Here is a 23,204-nt window from a genome sequence, read left to right on the forward strand (position 1 = left end):
AGCTGATGGAGATTTGGGAATTAACGCCTCCTGGAGGGAGTGTGTTGTTGTGGGCCGGCTTATGAGCTTTATAGCCAGTTTCCCACTGCAAGTGTTTGGCACACCCTCCTGTTGCTGTGGTCCATCTTATGTTGGCCAGAGCGTGATGTCCACCTTCTGCTCATGCCATCGTTTTCCCCAGCCATCATGAAGCTTCTCCTTGAGCCTGTAAGCCAAAATAAGTCTCTTTTTCCCACAAGCTGCTCTTGGTTGGGTGATTTCTACCAGCAATGTGAACCGGACTGCAACAGTAAAGTGGTACCAGGAGTGGGGTTGCTGCTAGACACCTGACTATGTGGCTTCGGCCTTTTGGAGCTGATTTTCAAGAGGAATGTGGGAGGATTTGAAACCTTGGCCTAAGAGATGCTTTGCAGTGCTGTAAGTACAGCTTGATGGACTATTCTGGTCAGAGCTGAAAGACCTAAAGGCAGTAAGAACTATGGACTGTGAGGTTTGGCTTATGAGGGTGAGAAAGAGCTTTGCTTGGACTAGGCTAGCAATTTGTGTGAGAAACTTGCTCTTATGCCCATGTCCTGAGAAGTTGTGCAGGGTTGCTTTGCGTAGAAATGAACTAGTGTGTACAGAGGGATATGGCACAGAAAGAAAAACCTCTGGGTGAACTGGTGCCCATTCAGCTGCAACTGAGAGATTACAATCTTTGAGACTGGGCTAGCTGACCTGCGCTGGGGCAACAAGAAGAATGTAGACTCTTTTGAAGGGGCCTGAGTGCTCAAGGAGTCCTGTTCTTCAAAGTCTGCTTTATTCCCCCCTGGATTAACAAATTGGCACCTACCTGATATCGTGGAGTATAAGAAATGCTGGAAAGAGGGTCATTGAGTTTGCAACACGGTCTTGTGTTTTGGAAATGGCCATGGGCAGTGTGAAGCGGGTTTGCTGGTTGCCTGCATAGAGACCCCATGGGGCCTTGAGGATGAACCGTGGCTTGCAGTGGAGACCCAGCGGAGATGCCGGGACCATAAGATGGCTGCCAAGGAGCTGCCGGCCCCGATGAAGTTTCCCAGGACTGTGAGTAGCCTAGCTGGAGGGGCGGAATTGGAATGCCAGAGACTTGTTGCTGGTTAGAATTATCGGACTTGTAGATTTGTCACTGGTTAGAGTTGCTGAACTTGAAGCTACAGAGTTTGATGTTTGCCCTGGTTGTTTTAAATCTTGTATTGGTTGAATGTTTCTTTGCTATGCCCAATGCCATCTACTGCAGTGTGAATATTTATTCTGTGCCATTATGGGTTTTTTGAGGTTATTTTTTGGTATTATGGCTCAGTTAAATGATCTTGGACTATGGAAATGTATGAACATCATTGGAACTGATAAAAACTATGGGGACTTTTAAAGTCAGACTGAATGCATTGTATTTTACATCATGTATGGATATCAGTTTATGGGGGCCAGGGGCGGAATGTGGTGTTTTGATTGAGGTGTCCCCCATAAACTTAGGTGTTCTGAATGCTAGGTTCCCAGCTGATGGAGATTTGGGGATTAACGCCTCCTGGAGGGAGTGCATTGTTGGGGGCGGGCTTATGGGCTTTATAGCCAGTTTCCCCCTGCCAGTGTTTGGCACACCCTCCTGTTGCTGTGGTCCACCTTTTGTTGGCCAGAGGGTGATGTCCACCTTCTGCTCATGCCATCGTTTTCCCCTGCCATCGTGAAGCTTCCCCTCGAGCCTGTAAGCCAAAATAAAGCTCTTTTTCCCACAAGCTGCTCTTGGTTGGGTGATTTCTACCAGCAATGTGAACCGGACTGCAACAATCTCCTTAGTCCATTATTAGAAAGCTTTTTAGCTTTGCTATTACTGATGATCCTGTATATTAAACCCAACTGTGTTAGTTAAGCTCATACTTTTCAGTGTATATGTCTATAACCAGGGAACTTCTTGGCTACTGAGCCTTGACTATCGGACATGCCCGACATAGTTTCTCCCTTTGAAACCCTTTGAAAGGGCGAGGAAAGGGTATGCCTCCCTCTGTCAATGGAGCTTGCCCTCTGGGTGCTACAGACTTCCTGGGCTTCTTTGCTTTGGGAGTTCCAGCCACTATCCCTTATTCTATTTGCCTAGGACAAGATGTTCCTGGAAAAGAAGTCTTTGAGTATGTAGCCAATTCAGCAGTCCCATCTCTGGATCTTACATGCAGAACTTAAATTTGTGGTTACTGCCCAAGAATCAACACCATTAAAGATGACCAGACTAGGAGGTACAAAACTAGGCCAAAGGACTTTGAGAAAGTTATGTCTAAGTTGATGTTTTCAGGTGTCTGCATGCACACAACATGAAGAGGCTGCTCTGCAGTAGACATTGGGGGCTGTAATGAAACCACAGTGAGTTACCAGCTCAAAGCACTGGCATGGCCACAGCCAGAGGTTAGAAAGTAGAAGTGTTAGCAAGGAAGTAGGAAGGTTAGAACCAGCACACTCTGATGGAGAATGCAAAATGATGTTGCTGCTGTAGAAAGTAATCTAGCTTTTTCTTATTCCAAAAAATGTTAGTCAGAAATGTCATGTGAACTTGCAGTTCCATTCCTGAGTGTATCCCCAAGTAATTTTCAAAAATCTAGCAAAAAGTTACATATGAATACTTAACATCAGCACTGTGCATTTTTTAACACAAAGGTCAAAAGAACCCAGTGTCCACCAGCTAATGTATTTGTGTACAAAATGTGCTGTATCCGTACAATGAAATATTATTCACCCATGAAAAGGAATGTTCTGATGCACAGCACATCATGGTTTTGTATGGTCCCATCACTTCATATTCAGGGTAAGCCAGAATGACTGTCAGAGGCAAGCACATATTGAATGATGGCTTAAAAGGTACATTTCTTTTGAGGGTGATGAAATGTTCTGGAACTAAATCATAGTGGTGGTTGTACAACACTATACGTTTAATGCCACTGAATTGTACACTTAAAAGTAGCTAAAATCTGTATGTTAAGCTTTACTTTTGATAATTACAAAATGTGGAGACTTCCCATTAAGATGTCAGAATAGGAGCTTAGTTTAAGAACCCTGGGAGTGGGGTGGGGGGCCGGTGAAGCAAGATAACACACAACATACTCTTGTGCCATAAAGCTAAGTGGTGTAAGGAATTATTAACCCAGGTGAGACCCGTGCAGAGAAGTAGGAGGAAGCTAGGAGCTTCCAGCAAACCATTAGCCAGGATTGGGCTCCAGCGGCCACTGGGAAGTGTTTTTACTCACAGAGCACACTGCCTGAGCCAGCAGGAGCAAAATTACTAGAAAGGGAATCTCCCACTCACAGTTGTCTTCCAAAATCAAGTAACCTGAAGGAAGGCTGGGGAGATTGTTCAATGGTTAAAGGCACTTGCTCTCAGAGCCCCCTAGCCTGAGTTCAATTTCCCAGTACCCATGTAAAGTCATTACACAAAGTGGTGTATGCGTTTGGAATTCACCTTCAGTGGCCAGAGACTCTGGTATGCCCAATGCTTGCTTACTTGCAATCTCTTTTTCACATAAACAAATAAAAATTTTAATAAATAAATAAAACCCGAGGGAGAAGATAACAGGAATAAATTGAGACAGCATTCTACAGCTTTCCTCCATCATACACCATTACCTGGAACCACTGGAGAACTCCACCAAGGAATTGGAGCTATCCCTCCCACACACAGCATACAGCACAGCTCATCTGAGAGACAGATTGACCTAACCAGCTGAGCCAAGACTACCAGAGGGAGAACTGGCTTCACACTCAACTTGAGAAAGATAGAAACTATCCCAAAATGAACTGGGCTGTTTCACACTGGGGCAATAAATACCCCAAAATTAGGTATATAGGCTTGCACCTATGGCTATACTAAATGGGGAACATTGTACTAAATGGGAAAAAATTCAAAGCATTTCCATTAAAATTATGAACAAGACAAGGATGTTCACTTTACTCATTTTTATTTAATATAGTACTGGAAGTCTGAGCTACAGAAACAAGACAAGAGACACAAATAAAAGGGATAGAAATTGGAAAGAAGAAGTCAGATTATCATTATTTGCAAACAATATGACTCTATACATAAGGGACCCTAAAGATGCTACCAGAAAATTGTTAGAGCTGATAAATGTTTTCAGCTGTATAGCAGGATGCAAGATTAATACACAGAAATCAATAGTTTTGCTATATAACAAAGCCAAATGTTCTGAGGATCAAATCAGGGAAACACTCCCGTTCACAATTGCCTCAGAGAATAAAGAAAGTAAGAAATCACCTTGGAATAAACCTAATCAAGTAAGTGAAGGATCTCTACAATGAAAACTTAGTATACTCAAGAGAGAAATTGCAGAAGAGGGTAGGAAATGGAAAGACATCCCATGTTGATGGATTGGAAGACTCGATACTGTGAAAATGTCAATCTTCCCAAAAGCAATCTATATATTGAATGTAATCTCCATCAGAATTACAAAGACATTCTTCACTGAAACAGAAAAAAAAAGCCTAAATTTAGTTTGGAAGCACACGTGCACACACACACACCCTCAAATAACCAAAGAAATTCTGAGCCACCAAATAAGTCTGGCAGTATCACTATAACCTGATTTTAGAAATATAGGCTGCAAATGAGCTCTACACACATGTGTTATCTTGGGCATCTGGCTTACATGGGTCCTGGGGAATCGACCTGGGTCCTTTGGCTTTGCTGTTAAGTGCCTTAACTGGTAACCCATGTCTACAGCTCACAAATAAATCTTTTTGATAGCTCTTTTACAAAACCCATTTGCACAATGAATGCTTTCTTATGGTTATATAAATTATTCTTTGTTACTGTGTACAATGCTGTTTTGAAATATTTAGAACTAAAGACTATTTCAGCATTTATAAAAAGATATATTACAAAGCTTGAAAGATGGCTTAGCACCAAGATGCTTGCTTGCAAAGCTAAAGGACTCAGGTTCAATTCCCCAGTACCCATATGAAGCTAGATGAACAAAGTGGCACATGCATCTGGAGTTCATTTGCAGTGGCTAGAGGCCCTTATATACCCATATTCATTCTCTCTCTCTTTTTCTCTCTCTCCCTCTCTGTTTCTGTCTCTCAGAAATAAATAAATAAATACAAAAAATTTAATAAAGAAAGACATATTACAGAGCGGTGGTGACAAAAACAGCATGGTACTGTCACAAAAACAGGCATGTAGATCAGTGGAGTGGAATAGAGGACCCATATGTAAACCCAGGCAGCTATAGCTATCTGAGTTTTGACAATGATTCCAAACATACTTGAAGATGTCTCAATACTGTTCTGTGTGCGGTCAGATTCATTCCAGGGGTGTGGGGTCACACATATGAATTTATGTCTTTAATCACAACTTAAAGCAGCTTGGAGCTGAGTGGCTGAACCTGTTTGCAAATATATGTTGTATGTAGCTGATTCCATAAGTTGTATTATGGTTAACTACTGTTAACCATAAGCTCAGGATTCTTCCCAAGGCTCAGCAAAGTTTACTAGGACTTAAGCACATTATGCCACAAAATTATGATACATTGTTTAAGAGACCAGCCGATAAGACAGGCAACATAGTTAGTGGCTGGAAAAACATAACATGAAGTATATTTTCTTCTTGTGTGATATTGAAAGGACAGATAAGAAAGACATGTGGATGAGGAGTACAGAGTGAATTGGTCCAGTGTGGTTTTAATGGAAAAGAAGAGACATTATTTACTTTGGCAATTAGTCCTTCCCACACTGAATAATTTAAAAATGTAGAGCCAAGTCACCAAATAGTGGTTTGTGGTGGTCCCAATCTTCAAAAGGATTAGGGCCTGAATAGTCTCTTCCCCTACCTTCTTACAACAGAATTGTTGCTATACACTGTTGGAGGTTTAGACAGATAAGGAATGGTTATATCTGTCATGAATCTGATCATTCAGGGTTCCAATCAGTAATATTATAATTTCCAATCTAGTGATATGCCCTATAAGGCCCCAAATAATTTCCCATGGAATTTCTTGATACTCAGGATGCAGGTGTTTCAGTCAGATTTACATTGCTGGCAGAAATCGCCTGATGGAAAGAAGCTTGTTGGGGGGAAAAAAAAAGGTTCATTTTGGTTTCCAGACTTGAGGGGAAGCTCCATGATGGCATGAGCAGAGAGTGGACATCACCTCGTGGCCAACATCAGGTAGACAATAGCAACAGGAGAATGTGCAAACACTGGCAAGGTGAAGCTGGCTATAATACCCATAAGCCCACCCCCAACAATACACTGCCTCCAGGAGTTATTAGTTCCCAAATCTCCATCAGCTGGGAACGTAGCATTCAGAACACCTAACTTTATGGGGGACACCAGAATCAAACCACCACATCAAGTCAATATGAATATAGCCAAGAGGCACAGGAGGTCCAGAGGAATTGGTTGTCTCTTTGCCATAGACATATTATTTAGCCAGTCCAAAAATTCAGCTTACTGATGGCCAGTTTTTAAGTGGAGCCAACCTTGTAGCTTGAGTGTAAGTCATAAATTACTAGGCCCTATGCATATTGGCAAGTGAGTGAACCAGAAATTGATTTTTGAAGGTGAAATGTGGGTATGATTGAATTAGCTATTAATTTTAGGGGGTTCTGTGCCTCTTAGCCAAGAAGTAACATTAACTGAAAATAGGGAAAGGTAGAACCATCCATGTAATGGGCTTACATAAAGGGAACTCCACAATGAAAGCCCAAGAGGCATCCTCTTTTACATAGAGTAAACACATTACTGAAGAAGAAACAGGAGTAAGGTTGTTTTATTTTTAGGTTGTCAGGGACAGAAGCCCAACATCGGAACAAGGAGATGGCTGCCAATGACAAGACCAGGAGAAACTCCCTGCTTCTTCTTCAGCTCAGCCTCTCTGGGTCATGAACCAATCAGGTGTCTGATTACACACAAGCCTAATGACAAGGCTCACCCTGATTGGATGCCTGATCCATATAAAGGAGGCTACCCTTCTGGCCCAGACCTTTTCTTTGACCCTGTGACCTAGCTTGAGCAAGATGTGGGGCTGAGTGGGAAGGGGAGAATACTTATTTGGCTTGGGAATTTTTCTTCTTGACTTCTAGCTGTGTCATGCTTTGGAGGGGTCCCTTCTCACTATGGTTACATGTATAATTGATCTTTTTTAGTTTGTGGATTTTCAACGTAGGGTTGTGCTCTAGTGCAGGCGGACTAGAAATTCACTATGTAGTTGCAGGCTGACCAGAAATTCACTATGTAGTTGCAGGCTGGCTAGGAACTAACAGAGATTCTCCTACTTGTACCTCCCCAGTACTGGGTGCTGAGATTAAAGGCAGGCACCACCATGCCTATCGAATTTATCTTTGATCTCTGAGTCCTTCACTATTTTTAATTATCCCTGGTCTGTTATTTGAAGAGGCTTCTATGATCTTCTCTATCCTTTTCTGTCTGGCTGGCTCTGTCTCTGTCTCTCTCCCTCTCGCTCCCTCTCTCCCTCTCTCTCTCCCTCCCCCTCTCTCTCCCTCCCTCCCTCTCTCTCTCTCATTCTGTCTCTCTGTGTGTGTGTTTGCATAAAATTGCTCTAGCCTTTTCCTAGATATCAATATCCCCTAAATTAGCCTTACAAATTATAATTTCTCCCTAAACTCAGTAATTCATAACTTGTCTTTCTTGAGCCCGTTTTCTCAATTCTTTGTTAATATAGGATAAGGATCCAAAACTGAGCCCCAAATCCTGCGTCGTGACTGTGCAGGAGAGGACTTTTCTCATGGCCACAGCACAGTAGTAGGATTTTGAGGTTGTCCTGACTTAGCCAGAACCACTTCAGCTAGGTGGGAAAGTTCTTCGGCTCCCTCAAGTCACATTAAGGGACTTCCTGGTTGGCCACAGATGAAGAGGGCTGCACAGAGTTGGTTTGGTTTGTCCCAAATTTGAGTACCTGAGTTCATCTCCTTTAACATTAAAAAAATAAGAGTAATGGTAGGTGCATATAGTTTAGATGCAGGTGGCCTGACCATGTTTTTTATTCCTTTTTGTCAAAACAACATGGCTTTTAATATACCATGTATTTTTTTAATCTAAAACTATGCCTGTATTTAATCCTTCTAAACTGAAAACATACTTTATAGTGATGATTTTCCTCTCTTTTCTTGATGGTCTCTGTATTATTCTCATTATTATTGTTATAAAATTAGAAATAATACATTTAGAAAGCAGTTTTAGAAGCAGGAATTGAATTTGGCCTATGAACCCTTGGCTAATGTAGTAAGTATGAGCAAGCATAAAACCAAACGCAGAGAGATGAATTACTTCAAACTTTTTGTTTAACAACTTAGCATTATCTTAAAATACATCTATGAACATGTGTACACTTTGAAGTTCGAACATATGCTAGGCATGGTAGCACATGCCTTTAATCCCAGCACTTCAGAGGCAGAGGTAGGAGGATCACTGAGTTTGAGGCCAGCCTATGACTATGTAATGAATCCCAAGTCATCTTGGGCTAGAGCATGACCCTACCTCATTAAAAAAAAAAAAAAAAATGAAAAAGAAAAGAGAGATGAGAGAGAGAAAGAAAAAGAAAAAGAAAATCAGGGACTGAAGAGATGGTTTAGCTGTTAAGATGCTTGCAGGCAAAGGAAAAGGACCCAGGTTCATTTCACCAGTACCCATGTAAAACTGGATATACAAGGTGGTACATGCATCTGGAGTTCATTTGCAGTGGCTAGAGGTCTTTGTGTAATGGCCCAAAATTTATTTATACATAGAGACAGACTACATGAAACATGAACACAATACTGCCTGACAAGTGGCTGGCAACCTTAGACATGACAACAGACTGAAGGGATGTCTTTTATATAAGATTTTAGTTATGCTTTAACTTGAAGATTTGAACCAATTAGATATTTTTCCTTTTTGTTGGATCGTAGATTTTTTTTTATTAAATAGTTTTGTATTCAGTAAATACAGTCAGTTTGGTACCATTATTAGGCTCATCTGTGACCTAGCCCCTCCCCTTGGGCCCTCCTTGTTGAGGTATATGGGTCGTCATGCATTGTGGAGTTAGCCTACAGTTATGGATAGGACAAATGTCTCTGCATATCATGGCCCAACATGTGGCTCTGACATTCTGTCTGCCCCCTCTTCAGCAAAATCTCCCTGAGCCATGTTGGGTTCACTTTTCGTCTGCTTCGGTGATGAGGTGTTGGGGGCCTCTGGGGCTCTGGCTCCCTGATTTAGTAGGAGTTGATTTTTCTCTGTGTTGATCTCCTTCCCCCTTGTGTTAGTATCCGGTTCATCAGGAAAACAGCACTCTTGCTTGTTTCGCCAATTTTTCTTAGTTTCAGCCGGGGCCCTTTTGAGGTATGATGGGGTGGCTTTCTCCTTATCTGAAAAAGATAAGCAGATTCTCTAATGGAAAGTAGGTTAGCACCAGGACAAATGAGATAATCCTTACTCTTTTTATAGAGAATTTAATAGGTGTAGACCCTCTTATAGCACATGATTGATGGTAGCTTGATACCAAAGAGTGGACATATGTTTGGATATGGTTCTGACTTGTTTCCCAGCTCCAGCTATGGGTCCCATACCACTGAGGGAATCAGCCAAATCAAGAGCAGTTGGTTTCCCACCATGGCTATGTGCCACTATTGCACTTGTGTGGGCATCACACCAGGTTATTTGCTGCTAAGTAGGTTAGACCATGAGTTTCTTGGACGGATATTGGTCATTTTCCCCCAGTCGCCCATGTAGCACCTTCTGGCACTAGATGCACTGACTTTCTGGGGACTGGCTCTCTTCCAACTTCCAGCCATGCCATTCCATTTTACATGTCAACCACATCAGGTGTCTTTAGCAGTAGGGTCTTACCACTAACCTTTGGTGGGTCATCAAGTACTCTGACAGAAATCTGCCTGTCTTTTAGGAAACGTTGTAGGTCTCTGATGAAAAGCTCATTGTGAATGATAGCCCCATGCTGGTACTGGGAGTTACAGGTCAGTGCCCACTGAGAGAAGGAGGAAAAAGATAACTAATATACAAGAGTTAGAGAGAAGGGGGAGAGGGAGAGGGAGGGAGGGAGGGAAGATGTAGAAGATTAAGTTCAGTCCTCATCATGCCCTTTCTGGTGTCTTGTGGTTCAAATGTTCCCTGTAAGGGCCTGGTGAAGGTTCAGCCATTTGGTCTGCCTTTTAGGAAGTAGAATTTTGTTTTACTGCCCCGGGCCAGTGGGGAGTCGAACAAAGAAGTGAGGTGAAAATCAACCTGAATGAAACAAGGCAAACAGACACAAGAAGGAGACCATGCTAGATGTTTGTCACAGCCTCGAGAGTTTATTCTTACATGTAGGTTTATATAGGGTTGTAGGGGGAAGGGGACGTGGTCAGGGCAAGGAGTTATAGGGGGAAGAGGACATGCCCAGGACAAGGAGTTGTCAGGAAACCTAGAGGGGATGTAATTAGGTGTTCATCTAATCTTGCCTCACTGGTTTAACATCCTGACTGCACCAGGTTTCACATCCTGACCATAAACTGGCCTTTAGCAAAAGATAAGATTCTGTAAGCAGCCTGCTGACCAGTTCCAGAAATACCTAACAGAATGAGTCAGTTTATGAGCAGGCCCAGGCAAAATGGAGAGGCTTTTGCTCTATGGCTCCCGACATCTCCTCCCTTCTTTCATACAAAAAACGGGGAGGCCCACTATTCAGTGGTGGACTGCAATGCCTTTGTTTCTTCATCAGCATGGGGGAGTATTTAGCCAGGTGTACAATCCCATTGTTTCTGGTAGTTGAATATTAGGTGAGGAAGTAGGAACTTAACTTGCTATATGGCAGTTTCTGTTAACATGGCCAAGGTTTGATTCATAGCTCCCAACATCTTCTCGGGGGAGGCCCGCTTTGCAGCAGTGGGCATTAACCAACTGGGGAAGTAGGGACCCGACTCCTCCCATGGGATGTCTTTTTCCCACAATCTTTGGCCCTTGGTATCATTTGGGGAGGGGAGGCAGGGCTGTGTGGCCAGAGAGCGAGGCACGGCCTTAGTGATAACAGTTATGGTACCAACCTCCATGCAAGCCAGGTATACCTCTCAGGGAATCCAGAAGTGGTTAGAAAGGGACCTTCCCTTGCGGCGCTTTGCCTTGCACCCACGTTGGTGCCCATATCACACTCACTTTATTGCGAGCTGATATGTATAGGTCTGAATCCTATGCAGCTCCTAAAGGAGGGGTAGCTATTTGGCCAAGACAGGTAGACCACAGCAATAACAGGGGTGCAGAGAACAGCAGTATAGTTAATAAGTACAGAATGTAAGATAAAGGGAGAGTGACAGCTGCAAGTGGCAGGTCTTCAGTGGCAACATCTCGATCTGCCAGCTCCAGTCTGTGATAATGGACCTGTAAAGGCTGCACCTTAATGGCTTTAATCTGTTGACATATAAAAGACATGATTTTAATTATAATAATGGGTCCGATTATGAGGGAGAGGATTAAGATAAGTACAGGTCCTTCCAGCTTTGTCAAGTTAGGGAAAAAAAGGGAGATTCTCTCAGGGAAGTGTTTCTTCCCTGGATATGTAAGATGTCACTGGAGGATCATCAGCTTGTTTTATAAGTCTCTCTGGTAGCCATCTCGCAGCATTTTCTTTGGTGTCAGACAAGCATACTGATCCTTGGCCCCAAATGAGTACTGGATCTGGGCCATTCCACTTTAAAGTTAAAGGATCTTTCCACATGGCTTTGGCAAAGGTATTTTTGGTATTGTATGCCAAAAGTGATCAGCAGCTGAATTTCCCTGAGTATCAAGGGTTAAAAAGTTTAGGACAAACAAGGCATGATGAAGGATATTTCTTGGAGAGCCTTTTATGGGGTATAAATCCCCCGTTTTTAACTTTTGGAGGGTAAATGGACCCAGAAGTGGGGCCCCTCCTGCCAGAACACCCCAGTGGGTATAAAGTCAGTAGCACAAATGACCAGGAGAAGAGGCTTTTTATAAGAGATAAAAGTGACTCTTTGGCTCAGAATTGTAGCCTCCACTATCTTCAGGTCCTCTAAAATTTACCACAGGTAAACTAAATGTAAAATGCTGATGACGAGTGTAAGGGAATTGTAAAAAAGCAATCCTTTAGGTCAATTATGATTTTACATTGTCCTGCAGGAATTGCTACTGGAGTGGGGAGGCCTCCTTGTAGGGCCCCCATAGATACCATGGCCTTATTAATTTCTCTAAGGTCATGGATCAATACAAAGATTATTCAAAGGAGAGGTGGTAGGTCCAATATGGCCTGCAGCAAGTTGTTCCTGTATTAACATCGTGGCTGTAGCTAATTTCAGAAGTTAAGGGTCATTTATACATTTAAGGTATTTTTTTTTATCTTTGGTTACAGATTTCTCTCTGAGTGTTTAAGACCATGCAGATAGCCAAAAGTTAATTAGGGTTTAATTTTAGAGGTCATTAATGGCTCTCCAAAGAGACTTTAGTGACACAGGAGCAGCCCCATAGTTTATTGGTGTCTAGCCTGTTAGGATGAGTCAGGGCCATGTTGGCCAAGTAATTTTCCCTTCCTTGGGAAGTCAGGAGGGCAGATTGTTCCTCAATTGTGAATCTCCTGTTTTAGAATGTGCACCAATTTTGTTTGGGTCTCCATATCCTCCCTGCTCAGGAAGACAGGTGACTTACCAGAGGGCCAGTGTAGAAGTGTCCCGTCATCTCCAGTGGCCTCATGACATGGGAGTACCAGCCAAAATATTGACACTTTTTACTCTAATGATTCCAGTTGGCTTTGGCTTATACATAGGTGATTAACACAATCAAAAAGGAAGTTACATCAGCCTGGATGTATGTACATATAGAGCACATTTAATTACTGAAATAGACTTAGTTAAAAAATGACACAAGGGCTTCTAAAATCATTTTGTCCTATCTTTAAAATTTTTGTTGTACTGTGGCAGCATAAGCCATATATCTGAGGCATAGGAAGTAGGCACATCTCACATTTTAAATATATAACCTTTATAAATATAGGCAGAACCTGTTACCAGTCTTGAAAACAGTACCAATTGATTTATAAACTTAACTAATTTAACCTAGAAATTATCAGAAAAGAACAAGTAAGACAGTATAAGGTCTTATCACCTGTGTGAAAACATCTTTGATTAGTTCAGATACCTGTGTGGGTACAAATTACCTAGAGAACATTGGAAACAGAACTATGGAGCTTGAATTGTGTGTGTGTGTGTGTGTGTGTGTGTGTGTGTGTGTGTGTAATATGTGTGTGTGTATTTTTTTTTCAGATGAGGACCATTGTTTGAGCATGAGGCTGTACCCTAAAGTAGGGAATATGTCTTGAGTTAATTTTGTTATAAGCACTGGACTTAAGATGTAAAAATTGAGACAGTTACTTTACATATAATAGAGTAGAATTTGGTCTTTCTGAGCCAAAATAGCTAGCTAAAAATAATATAACTCTTGATAAATTTTTTTGAAAGAAAAAACATTATTTGACAACCAATGATTTTGGCTTAAACTTGATAGCTATTGATTTTATGTACCACAGAAATTTTTATTAACATAAAACAATTTTATGTTTTACCCATGGCTTAAATTTGATAAAGTTTAGGTAAGCTATCCCAACAAATCCCAGGAAGATGAAAGTTATTATTACTGAAATTAAATCACTTAAACCTAACTGATTAAACCTAGTTATGACCATTCAGTAAAATTAGCATAAATAAGACAGAAGCTATCTGTAAAGTCACAATGTCTTTTGGTATGAGTAATTCACCTTTGGAAATTAACCATTTCTATGTGAGCCTTTATCTTTAAAATAGTTAAAACCTTGATGAAAAGAAGAATCTAATTTACTTTGCTGAGTCTTAAAGCCAGTTTTATAACCATTAAATCATAACAAATTAGCATCAGTGACCTGTTAATGAGTGAGGCCTTATCATAAGACTCAGTTTATCTATTTAACATTTTGTCTAGTGAGAGACTTTATCTAACAGATGTGACTTTAGGTGTTCATAAGAGATAAAGAGAACCACAGTTATATGCTGTATTCCTTTTTCCTTGTCAGAGACAATTGGCCATTTTTGTCTCTAGTCAGAGTCTGGGGGGACACATGGCTTAAACTTGCATGGGGTTTGAGATAAAGGGGGTTCCACCTGTTTTTTTTTTAGAGTCCAGCTTTCCATGAATTTAAGTAGCATATGTTGGAAAGCAAGAGCAAAATGAAATTACAGAGCAGAGAGATAAGTATCCTGACATTTTTTTACTATTTCGAAGTTGTTTGTTTTTACATAGCAAATTTACCCATTTGTAAAACACAAGGTGATAGACTTTTGTGTATGGTTTAACCTGGTTAAACCTCCAATTACATCTGTACTTATGACTTTGTGATCCACCTAACATAGGCATCACCTGTGTCTAATGTGAGATGAATTTAGATTAAGACTATGTCCCTATATAAAACTTTTAGAGTATCCTTAAGAGTCTATAAACAGTTGAAGAATCTCTAACTTTAGGCATGGCATTTGGGTTTAGCCTGAAAATTCTTTCCTACATATGCACATCTTTATCCACATACTTTAACATTCTCAGTACCACTCAAAAAGCATTTTTAATGAGCATTCTATGTCCCAACATTGAGAAATTCTTTTCCAGTTCCTTCAATCAATTCATTTCACCCCATCATTAATTATCGTTTCTCTCTCTCTCTCTCTTTTTTTTTTATTCCCCTGAGGGGGTGCACCGTTCCTGGAAGTACTGCAATACCAGGTCAATGCATGGAGTGGACGGAGTAAGCTCCTATTCCAACTCCAAACTCCAAAAATCCATTTAATATATTGTCCTCAGATAGAGGTCATATCAGATATTAAACTGATAAGAACCGATACTACACTTGGTCTTAGCCAAAAGGCCAAGAAGTGATTATCTTTCTTATAAGGCTATTAAAAAATTACACCAAATTGATTATTCCTATTACTAAAAAGAAAGCAGTCTTAATACAATTTTATATCATTAATACCAATAATACACTTGGGAATGATTTTATTAGGAGTAGCTAAGGCAAATTGTGTTGTTATCTTGAGGCAGGCTGGCTCAGAAGTCAGATCAGTTACCTCCTTCTTTTAAGTAACAGGACATTACAATCTTTTTTAAAATATCTGACAAATTATAAGTTACCTCTTTAGAGGAAGTTTTGTTGTTTTTAATGATCCTCTATGTAAGGTGAAGTTGACCTAGAACAAATATCTGGCAAATTCACTCCTGTAAAAGACATTTAACTTTTCTTTTTAATTTCTATGCTTAGGCTTTTGATTTCCTTGAAATGGTTCTCTAGAAGAGAAAGGAATGTCACCTGTGTCCGTCTCATCTCTTTAGTTACAGTCACAAGCATGACACGACTAGCAAGCACAATGAGCACACATAAACACACACACACACACACACACACACCTAAAAAGAACAATTCCTCCTGATAAAATTAAAAAATTTGCTTAAAGAACTTGAAGCAATCTCAATTTCTTGTGTTTTTAAAATATCTTTTACTATGGCAATTAGCTCCTTTTTACTCTTTGCTGAATTTTTTTTTCTTAACCCATGTTCCTTATGCCTTGAGAGAAGTTTTAAGCCTTTCAACAATTTATGCTTACTTAGGATCTGTCCCATGATAGAAAAGGAAAGAGGAGAAATGGCAAGACCAGAGGGCAACATTCCCGGTCGGAGAACCGGCACAGGGGGTTTCCCTGGTGGGCCTGACGTGAGCCTGGCCATAATACACACACACCTAAAAAGAACAATTCCTCCTGATAAAATTAAAAAATTTGCTTAAAGAACTTGAAGCAATCTCAATTTCTTGTGTTTTTAAAATATCTTTTACTATGGCAATTAGCTCCTTTTTACTCTTTGCTGAATTTTTTTTTCTTAACCCATGTTCCTTATGCCTTGAGAGAAGTTTTAAGCCTTTCAACAATTTATGCTTACTTAGGATCTGTCCCATGATAGAAAAGGAAAGAGGAGAAATGGCAAGACCAGAGGGCAACATTCCCGGTCGGAGAACCGGCACAGGGGGTTTCCCTGGTGGGCCTGACGTGAGCCTGGCCATAATTCTAAGAGCTGGTGACCACTCTAAGAGCATTTACTGGCTGTTGCGTACCCAGTTTTGTTGATAGGAAGAGAGGCTAAATAGGAAGTCTTTGCCAATGCCCGAACAGGCTGTTGGGATTCGCACAGGGAGCTTGGGGCCTTCAGCCAATGCCAGAGGGTAGCCCTGGCCAAGAGGCTTCAGTTGCCCTGTCGCTATGTTGCAATTCCACGCAATGGAACCAACCAAAAGTAAAAGGAGGAAAAGAAGTGCAAAAAGGAAGTCCCACAGTTCTTGTGCCTTGAAAAAAATAACTCAATAGTCTTTACTTTAATTGCCTAAAATTCGTAGCTTGCCTCAAACGGATCAATTTCGCAGGCGGGCTTTTCTGCATCAGTCACAGTGCAGGTCTGTTTTACAGATGTATTGCCTGTAGTGACCTCTATGCAGACCTTCACTCACCCCCCCCCCCAGTGGGGTGGCGGTCTAATGGCTGGGACGGCCGTCCACTTTGAGCGATGTTCAGGTCTTTCTTGGTACCTCAGGCCTCATGTTTGGGCGCCATTTGCCCTGGCCAGCGGGGAGTCAAACAAAGAAGCAAGGTGAAAATCAACCTGAATGAAGCAAGGCAAACAGACACAAGAAGGAGACCATGCTGGATGTTTGTCACGGCCTCGAGAGTTTATTCTTACATGTAGGTTTATATAGGGTTGTAGGGGGAAGGGGACGTGGTCAGAGCAAGGAGTTGTAGGGGGAGGAGGACATGGCCAGGACAAGGAGTTGTCAGGAAACCTAGAGGGGATGTAATTAGGTGTTCATCTAATCTTGCCTCACTGGCTTAACATCCTGACTACACCAGGTTTCACATCCTGACCATAAACTGGCCTTTAGCAAAAGATAAGATTCTGTAAGCAGCTTGCTGACCAGTTCCAGAAGTACCTAACAGAAAGCTGGATGGACCAGCTTTCTGAGTAATGAGTCAGTTTATGAGCAGGCCCAGGCAAAGAGGCTTTTGCTCTATGGCTCCCGACATCATACCATTGTCATTTGGGTCTAGGTTTGTGTTTGCCAACCATTCGATGCCCTTCCCTCCCTTCCCATCCATCCTCGTGTCGAGTCCACGAGATGCTTGCTGGGTATGTAATGTATCTTGGGTAGATTCAGGTTAGGTGCTGTAGATGAATGAGACTATGTGGCATTTGTGTGTGTGTGTATGATTGGGTAAGTTCACTGAGAATGATCTGTGCTAGGTTCAACCATTTTTCCTCAAATTTCATTGTGTCATTTTTTTTCTTACTGTTGCATAGAATTCCATTGTGTAGATATACCCCATCTTAGTTATCCATTCTTCAAGTGATGGACTTCTGGGTTGATTCCAGCTTTTGGCTATTATGAATTGAGCCGCTACAAACATGGTTGAGCAAATCTCTCTAGTCTGTGGTTTGAAGGGCTGGTTCATTTCTTAACATAATAAAGGCAATATACAAAGCTCTGAAGGCCCAAATAATACTTAATGGAGAGAGACTGGAGGAATTCCCATTAATATCAGGAACAAGACAGGGTTGTCCACTCTCACCTCTGCTTTTCAATATATTACTGGAAGTCCTAGCTCAAGCAATTAGACAGGAGAAGGAAATAAAAGGGATACAATTTGGAATGGAAGAAGTTAAGTTAGCTCTATTCACTGATGACATGATTGTATATGTAAGAGTCCCGAGAGACTCCATCCCAAAACTCCTGAAGGTGATTAACTCCTATAGCAAAATAGCAGGATGCAAAATCAATGCACATGGCAGATACAGAGAAAGAAATAAGGGAATGGTCCCATTTTCAATAGCAACAACAAAAAAATAAAATACCTTGGAATAATGTTAACCAAGGAAGTGAAAGATCTATACAACGAAAACATAAAAACACTCAAAAAAGAAATTGAGGAGGCCTTGAGAAAATGGAAAGACCTCCCATGCTCCTGGATAGGCAGAATTAACATTATGAAGATGGCAATCCTACCAAAGCCCATTTACAGATTCAATGCAATTCCAATTAAAATCCATACAGTGTTCTTCACAGAGATAGAAAGAATTATCTCAAATTTCATGTGGAAAGGCAGAAGGCTTCACATATCTAAACATATCCTCAGCAAAAGAAATACCTTTGGAGGCATCACCATACCTGATCTAAAGCTTTATTACAAAGCCTTAGTAATAAACACAGCGTGATACTGGCATAAAAACAGAAGTGTAGACCAATGGAATGGACTTGAGGACCTGGACTGTGGGTCAAGCAACTATAGCTACTTGATATTTGACAAAGGCCCTAAAAATAGAGGCTGGAAAAAGTATCTTCAACAAATGGTGCTGGGCAAACTGGATAACCATATGCAGGAAGTTGAAACTTGATCCACACATTTCGCCTTGTACTACACTCAAGTCCAAATGGATCAAAGACCTCAATATAAGACCAGAAACTCAACTACTATTGGAATAAAATATAGGAAGTACTTTCCATGATATAGGAGTGGAAAAAGACTTCCTGAACAAAACCCCAGTAGTTCACAGTCTTAAACAGTTGGTCAACCAGTGGGATCACATGAAGTGGAAGAGTTTCTTTACAGACTCACATACAATAAGCAAAGCCAATAGATTACCCACAGAATGGGGGAAAATATTTGCTGGTTATCCAACCGACAGAGGCCTAATCTCTAGAATCTACAAAGAACTCAAAAATCTAAACAGTAAGAAATCAAACACTGCACTCACAAAATGGGGCCAAGAGCTGAACAGGCAGTTCACAGAGGAAGATATACAAATGGCAAACACACACTTAAGAACATGTTCATCATCCCTAATCATCAGAGAAATGCAAATTAAAACAACTATGAGATTCCACCTTACCCCACTAAGGATAGTAAACATCAAAAAATCAATGAAAATAAATGCTGGAGAGGATGTGGAGAAGTAGGAACACTCATCCACTGTTGGTGGGAATGTAAGATGGTACAACCACTTTGGAAAGCAATTTGGAGACTCCTGAAAAAGCTGACTCTAGAGCTACCAACAAGCCCAGTGATTCCCTTACTGGGCATCTACTCCAATTAGATATTTTTCAATTTATAAGCATTCATTTGTAAGCTAATGTTACCATATAAAATATGTAGAGTATTTATACTTTTAGCCACAAAGACCACTGCAAAGACCAAATGGATTCTCTAGCTTTTGTCACTTAGCAGTTTTAAAACTACACTGTTACCCTGTTTATTTTCTTTATAGCACTAAGTAATCTTAAAGACAGGGCAGCAGCTATTAGCAGTTTGAATTATAAGTGGCATTTTTCTTTGACTGTGGGAAGACTCTTAGCATAGAAGAGAGACTTGTATGCCCTTAGGGAAAGTGTGTACCATGGAATTGACTGGGAGGTCATTTTATCTTCACCTGGCACCATAAAGAACAAACCATGTAGCCAGTATTCATGACTGGTAAATATAGGCCTATTCAGGGAGAATAGAGTCCCCAAATTACCATGTGGCTATTGATCATAAGCATATTTTTCCTGTTTTAAAACATGTTTTTAAAAAATATTTATTTATTAGAGATTGAGAGGCAGATAGAGAGTATGAGCATGCCATGCCTTCAAGCCACTGCAAATGAACTCCAGATGCATGTTCCACCTTGTGCATCTGGCTTGCATGGGTACTGGAGAATCAAACCTGGATCCTTACGCTTCATAGGTAAGCACCTTTACCACTAAGCCATCATACCATCCCTAAAACATGTTTTAATGGTTACCTGTCTACCTCTGTAGGTAAGTATATTATGTACTCAAGCATGTTAATTATTTAAAGATAGTGGAAAGAGATAGTGATTGTTTTAATCTTTGGATTTAAATTTGAGCTTAGAGTATTATTTTTTCCTTTTATCTCCCAGGTGTGGGCAGTTGTTTGTGAGGGAGAGGCTAAAATCTTGAGGCAGGAGACTCATGTTCTGAAAGCCAGTCTAAGCCATAAGGACTTCTTGTGAAATTAAAATCAAGACAGTGACTTATCAAATAAAATCTTAATAAAAATTATTTAATTATACATATCCTTTTTGTTTAAAAATTTATTGTGATTCAAAGGAATCTGGAATAACTGGTTTTATTTATATTACTAGCAAGTCAATTTGATAATATATAAGCATAATATAAATATTAATGCATGTGGATGATATACAGACATATATAATTATATTGAGAAATAGATTAAATAAGACCACAAATTCTATATTTTTTAGATCTATCTTTACTAGTATCTAGTTTATATTATTAGTGTGGCTACTTTATTTATTTACTTATTTATTTATTTTTACTTTTTTTGTTTTTTTGAGCCCAGGCTGACGTGGAATTCACAATATCATCTCAGGGTGCCCTCGAACTCACAGCGATCCTCCTACCTCTGCCTCCCAAGTGCTGGGATTAAAGGCATGTGCCACCACACCCGACTAGTATGGCTGATTTTTAATCTTAAATATATACCTTCAAAAGATATGACTTAGTAGAAATAAAACAGAAAATTTAGATCTTAAAAACAGAGTCTTTAGGACAGTAGAGCTGGCTTAGCAGTGAAAGCGTAAGAACCAGTTCTATTCCCCAGTACCCATGTAAGCCAGATGCACAGGGTGGCACAATGCCACGGCTATAGGCCCTGGCATGCCTGTTCTCTCCCTTCCCACCCCCCTCTCTCTTTGCCTCTTTTTCTCTTTCTTTCAAATAAATAAAATATTTTTTTAAAAAACAGAGCCCTTAAAGTGACCATGTTTTTTTCAAGGTAGGGTCTCAGTCTATCCCATGCTGACCTGGAACTCAGTCTATACTTCCAGGGTGGCCCAGAACTCACATTGATCCTCCTACTTCTGCTTTCTGAGTGCTGGGATTAAAGGTGTGCATCACCACCCCTGGCTAAAGTGATTTTTTTTTAATTTGAATAAAACCTTAAATTATTTTGAAGGGGAAGGACACAGACAGGCAATAATTTTTATAATCTTAATGTCATATATATATAAGAATTAACAACACAGCCCTCTTTTTTACACATGTATTGGCCTATCTAGATTCTGAATGCCATTCCCTTTTTCTGGGATTGTATTTTCTGTAATCTCTGCTGTGGAAAGGAAATTTCACATAAAGATCCCAACAAGCACATAAAATGAAAACTATATTTAGTACTTGTACATCAATCCTGAAAAGGGAATCCATTGTAATCAATCTAATTAAAGTAACTTTAGTTTATATTATTTGGAGGTATTTTTATATTTGATTTTTACTGCCTATGACCATTGAAAAATGTAATAGAATTGTTTCAAAATCTATGCATCCAATGTTAACCTCTATAGCCTAATGAAATGTCTGTTTTATGATTGTTAATGAGCATTATGTCACCCAAATAAGACTTTATTTATTTATTTATTTATTTATTTATTTATTTATTTATTTATTTATTTTGGTTTTCTAAGGTAGACTCTCGCTCTAGCCCAGGCTGACCTGAAATTCACCATGTATTCTCAGGGTGGCCTTTAAATCACAGCAATCCTCCCTCTGCCTCCCGAGTGCTGGAATTAAAGGCATGTGTCAGCATGCATGGCAACAAGCAGCACTTAAGGTTTCATAAAACATTAGTAAATCCAAAGCCAGGCATGATGGTGCACGCCTTTAATCCCAACACATGGGAGGCAGAGGTAGGAGGATTGCTGTGCGTTCAAGGCCACTCTGAGAATGTAGTGAATTCCAGGTCAGCCTGGGCTACAGTGAGACCCTATCTCGAAAAACCAGAAAAAAAATTAGTAAATCCAAAAGTAGCAATTTTACAGATTTTCAAGTTGATTTTATAAATATGTACTCATAAGGCCTTTTACTATGTCATCAAAACATTCACATTCACACTTTAAGCTGGTGTGGTGGTTGGATTCAGGTGTGCTCCAACTTGCATGTTCTGACTGCTAGGTTGAAGCACCTTAGTATATGCCCTGTGACCTGTGGGTAATGACTGCTGCATGTCACCCTGGCTGGAAAGTCCTGACAATGCAAAAAGTCACCCGTTACTTAAAGTCCCACTATGGAGCCCCCTTTACGTCTCAGTTTCCTTGACTTGCAGGTCCAAGGTCCCTGTCTGGCTGTCACTTTTTGGCACCACCCTGCGATACCCGGAAGGATGCAAAATGGCTACACAACACACAAGATAGAGGGCCAGTCACCCCCACTGGAGTGAAGCCCTGGCTTTACTTTACTCACAGCTTTTATTGAGAATTTAAGCCAATAAAAGTTTTGTGGAGTTTAGGTCAAAATGAAAAATGTTTATTATTCTCGGCATAAGGTAGATCATGAGTTGTAGACTTGAATGTTTTCTTTTGAAACATACGTATTGCATAAGGAAAATTTTTGTAGAAGCTGTTTGCGTTCCTTGTGTCCTAGGAGTATATAGTTTTCTGTGTCTCCAGGTTTAACCTGTACAAAAATTAACCTGCTGTGGATGAGCATGATATCCACAAGACTGCATAATAGGAGGGAAAGAATAATGACATCAAAACAGAGGAGAGATTAGTTGGAAAGAAGCAAGAGATTCAGTGGAGGCGGGGGCTATGACCATGGTATACTGTCTATATGTATGAAAATTGTCAATAAAAAGTTAAAACCTAAGGTCAAGGGGTAGTCAGTATGTGTCCACAAAACTAGTATCAGTGAATGGAAGAACTCAGGAAGTTTTCTTAGCATTAGGGGAATAATAATGACTTAGAGTTTAATGTAGACTGTTATGTTCTGTTGTCCTCTTGGTTTCATTAAAGTATCTGATTGGTGTGTAACTGAGCAGAAACTAAACGAAGAATGCATAGTCAGCCTAATTCTCAATAATTGCACATTTTGGGGCTGGAGAGACCGCTTAGTGGTTAAGGCATTTGGCTGCAAAGCCAAAAGATCCTGGTTCGCCTCTCCAGGACCCACGTAAGCCAGATGCACAAAGGGGGCATGCATCTGGAGTTTGTTTGCAGTGGCTGGAGGCCCCATGAGTCTCCTGCTCTTTTGCTCACAAGGAAGCAGCAGCTTGGAGCTCCAGCACTGCTAGAAGAGGCAAGGAAGAAAATGGGGCAGATTGCCCTAGCAGCT

General features: G+C 40.6%; 1 protein-coding gene and 1 non-coding gene across 5 annotated transcripts in view; one reads left to right on the forward strand and one right to left on the reverse strand.

Annotated features, from left to right (window-relative positions):
* The window catches only part of Exoc6b (exocyst complex component 6B), a 672,146-nt gene that overhangs the window by 525,769 nt on the left and 123,173 nt on the right, over positions 1-23,204 (forward strand). The window lies entirely within an intron of this gene.
* On the reverse strand, positions 14,728-14,918 carry LOC123462013. Its single transcript, XR_006638048.1, has one exon. It is a non-coding gene; the product is annotated as a U2 spliceosomal RNA (small nuclear RNA).

The sequence above is a fragment of the Jaculus jaculus genome, chromosome 6 (genome assembly GCF_020740685.1).
Source record: "Jaculus jaculus isolate mJacJac1 chromosome 6, mJacJac1.mat.Y.cur, whole genome shotgun sequence".
In the NCBI taxonomy this organism is placed as follows: Eukaryota; Metazoa; Chordata; class Mammalia; order Rodentia; family Dipodidae; genus Jaculus; species Jaculus jaculus.